The following is a 4211-nucleotide window of genomic DNA, read 5'->3' as shown; positions in this document are numbered from 1 at the left end:
GAGAGAGAGAGAGAGAGAGAAAGAGAGAGAGGGGGGGGGAGAAAGATATAAAAAGATAATGAGAGAGTATATACGTTGCCTTCCCTCCGAGATGTATTCGCGCCGAATTCCTCATAGTTTCTCGCGAGACAATATTTTTTTCCGACGCGACGGAGGGGCCGAAGCGATCGGGAGGAAAGGACTCTCCTCGACCCGAGGAATTACCTACCGTAATCCGAGATATGAGAATTTTTCAAGTGGTTTTAATCATTCGACCAACAAACGGTTCTAATATTCTCGGACAAATCGTTGCAAGTCGTTGCACAAACCTCGCCTAGCAGTCGCGAAATTTAGGCTCATTTTCATAATATATATGGTTAACGAAAAGATTAGGTTAACTTGAAAGTTAACTAAAACACACTTTCATATAAGCTTATAGTCAAATAAACTAAAGATTTACGTGTACATCAGTTGAGTTGGCATCAAGTTATCGTGATGATTAAGTTCTAATAAAACGTCCGTTGTTAAACAATAAACTTCTTGGTAATTTTTAACCTTTAGGTATGTAATCATACATTGTGAAAATGGGCCTTATTAGCATGTTACGCCCTTGCGCTCCCTCCACCGCGTGCGCCGGTTACTCCAAAGCTGTTTTTCGACTGCGATGCGCTCCAGGATCGGACCTCTCTCTCTCTCTCTCACTCGTCACTCTGTAGTAAACAATAAAATTTAACGCACGGCGATCGAATTTTTGTTTCGGTTTCTCTTCGTCTTTTATCGACGAAATGCTTTTTGCGCGCGAGCGTCGTAACGTAATGTAACGATAAAACGATGGTGGAATATCTTGTTCAATCGATACCGCGTGCACCTTTATAAATTGCTATCCTAGCCCATTAGTCAATACGTAGGTTGTATATAAAAAAAAAATCTCCGGAACGGCTGCAAAACGTTACAAATATTTTGCTCGCGTATTTGCCGCCGTCGAATTACAACGCGACCGTCATTAGAACGGCCATTATTTCGCGTAACGCAAAAAGCGTGCGCGCGTGGATGATGGCGAGTTTTCACAATATACATACATACAATTCTTGCTTACTAATTAACGAACGGCCGCTGGCGAATTTTAGCGATAAAAACATAAACGATACGAAAGTAATTGGCATCTGTCGCGGCTCGTTCACTCGGAGACAAGCGCGCGCCCAAACGTTGAATTTCAAAATCCACTTCTCATTAGCGAATTGCGGAAGATTTTGCGCGCTTGTCGAACTTGCTACGATTCTTTCCAAAGTTTCTATTAACAAAGCTAACAACGCAGAGGCCCTCGTTACCGGGGGGATAAACTCGATCTTTAGCGCAACTCCCCCGGCGTGAACGTCTACTTATTACCGGAACAAAAGTTCACTCGAGGAGAAAAGGAGAGAGAGAGAGAGAGGGGGGAGGGGGGCAAGAAAAGGAGCGAAACGCGCGTCATTTTCTAACTCGGCGCGTTCGTTTGACTGATGTCGCTCCGAAATAGCGTTTGGTTTTCGAATCGTAAATGGAGGTGCGTGTCCCTTTAAAAACAGCGTGAGGGGTGAAGGGGAGGGAAGGGGAGGGACAAAACCGGTTTTGCAGGATTGTCTGAATTTTTTAAAAGTTCTGATGTTTCTCAATAAAATAAAATAATGTCGCGGTACGAGAATGAAACAGACGGCGTGACGCAAAAGAGAGGAAACTGCGAACCGCGAAGTCGAGTCTATGTAACGCGAAAGCGGCGCACTCGAGAGGGCCTCGATTTGAACACCACTGGCTCGACGAGACGCCAAGAATGCGAGAGTGCCTTCAATAGCGGCGTAACACTTAACGCCTGGTGGAGGGAAAGGCAGGCGCGCTTTTGCCTTTAGTCGCACGATTGCCGTGTCTCGACGACGATTATACGCGTGAAAAGAAAAATACAGGAAAAACGAAGCAGAGAGCGTCTCTCTCTCTCTCTCTCTCTCTCTCGGCTCTCGCGGGATGCAAGAAACGGCCGCCTCTCCTCTTCCTCCCTCTGTCCACCTCTCTTGTGCCGCATCGCAGCCGCGTGTCGAAGAGAGCGCAATGTATTACACTTACCTCGGTAGCAGCGTCGCATCCCGCGAGGATCACCACGGCCGTGCTAACCAGAAGTATCCAGCGTATCCTTAGTCGCATCTTTCTATCCCGTGATCCCGACGATGGGGCCCCGCTCGCCCGGCGGCCGTCTCGTATGCACGCGCACGAATTCACGGGGGGGAACGAGGAATGCGGCAGGCGCAAGACGATGTTCCGCGTAAGACGACGGCACGCGAGGGCAGTATACCCGTGATAAACGTCGGGACGGACGTACCACTCGAAGGGAGAGGGGAGAAAAAAAAAGATCTCCCGGAACAACAACGCGCGACACACACCACACTGATCGATGAACCGCGAGACACTGGGCGGCGCGACGATCGCCCGCTACCGTCGACCAGACCGACCTGACTGGCCGCCATGCTGCCTCGCTGCGCCGCGCCCGCGCGCGCCGCCATCTACCATCGGCAAGTCGAACTCGCTGCACGACGGAAGTACCACGCGCGGCACTCTAGTCGCTAGCGTCTAAAGCAGGGTTGTGCATCTACGCGTAAAATATAAAGACCGGTCTACAATTGCGTAAGCATAGTTGCAAATAGTTGTAGTTGTAAGAATATACCAATCACAATCGAATTTAAGAAGAATATTCGACTGTAATTCATCGGTTCTTACAACTACAATTACTTACAACAACATTTACGTAATTGTAGACCAGGCTTAATACTCTACGTTTACGTGTAGACAACGTAAACTATTGTAAAAGTGTCATCTATGTAGACAGTCAGTAGATTATATATTTATTCATTTAATAAATACATATAATTTAACATTTATGTAAAAAAAACTACCATTTCAGTAAGAAAAATTCTCTGGTTGCATTCTTAATCTTAATCTCATAGTTAAATTAACGTTCAAAATACATCAAGAATATCCTAAAGATGTCGATCTGATATCTTTAGTCTGTTCCTAGATACATTTTGGACATTTCTACTATGGGTAGAGACTGTTTTGTAATTTAATTCTTTTATATTATATATATTAGTGATACAATTTACAAAATTCTACATAGTTTACAAGTCTACATTGTCTACGTAGCAAAAAGACCATGTAAACATCACGTAGATTTCACGTAAATAATCCGTGTAGACGTAATCTTGAAATCTATGGCAGTTTATACTGTATAAATGATCGCAGCGTGCGCGCCAGATTTATTGCAGCTCTCTGATGGTATACCGATACCGACTGTGGTATACTTGCCGCATATATATAATGTATTTGAAGTTGCCAAGAATATACGTCGATGGAAAATCTTCATGCTGGGAGCTTTTATAATATATTATTTTAAATACTCCGAATTCTAAGTGTGGAAAGCTCCATACCCTGCATAAGTTTCCACATCCCTGCTTCGAAGTTTTTTAATTCACTTAGAAAATGTCCATCTACATATGATTATAAAAGTATGGAAACTAATTGTCACTTCAAGCCTTCGCCGTTGTCAGGTCGTTAATGATTGTCTACATAACAATAATGATTTTCTATATAACCTATAAACTACAGTTTATAGTAAAAAAAAACAGTGCAAAAATTATTCTTTTAATTATTTTTTATGTTTCCGGGAAAAAAAGTTTCACATATAATTATATATATTATAATTATATGCAAAATATGTCTATATATATGTTTCTTTCCTTTAATTATTGTTTATGATATTGTTATTTGATACAAAAAAAATGATAATAATAAAAAAAAACATAAAAAATAATTAAAAAAATAATTTTTGAATTGTTTTTTTTTACAAAAAATCAAGTTTTAAGAAATAAGAAAAAATTGTTCATATACATATATACCGCATCTGTCATAATAAATTTATTAAAAATAAAATAATAAAAACTTCATTGTTCATTATTGTAAGAAAAATTTCAAATTCGAAAAATTTAATTGTTATATTGGGACAAGAAGCTTTTAAAAACTCTTGCATTTTTGCCCGTATATCCCATAGGAGCGGATGTACGGCTATTTATGGGCAAGATCATAAAAATTTACAAAGAATGCTTTTAAATAAGACGTAACATAACAATAACTTATAAAATGTATTTACATAAGTTTTATGTAATCATGCTTTATATATAAAATATATAATATGTATATTAAAAAATAAAACA

Source organism: Wasmannia auropunctata, unplaced genomic scaffold (genome assembly GCF_000956235.1).
Source record: "Wasmannia auropunctata unplaced genomic scaffold, wasmannia.A_1.0 LD336004.1, whole genome shotgun sequence".
NCBI classification, from domain to species: domain Eukaryota; kingdom Metazoa; phylum Arthropoda; class Insecta; order Hymenoptera; family Formicidae; genus Wasmannia; species Wasmannia auropunctata.
This window is presented reverse-complemented; position numbering follows the sequence as displayed.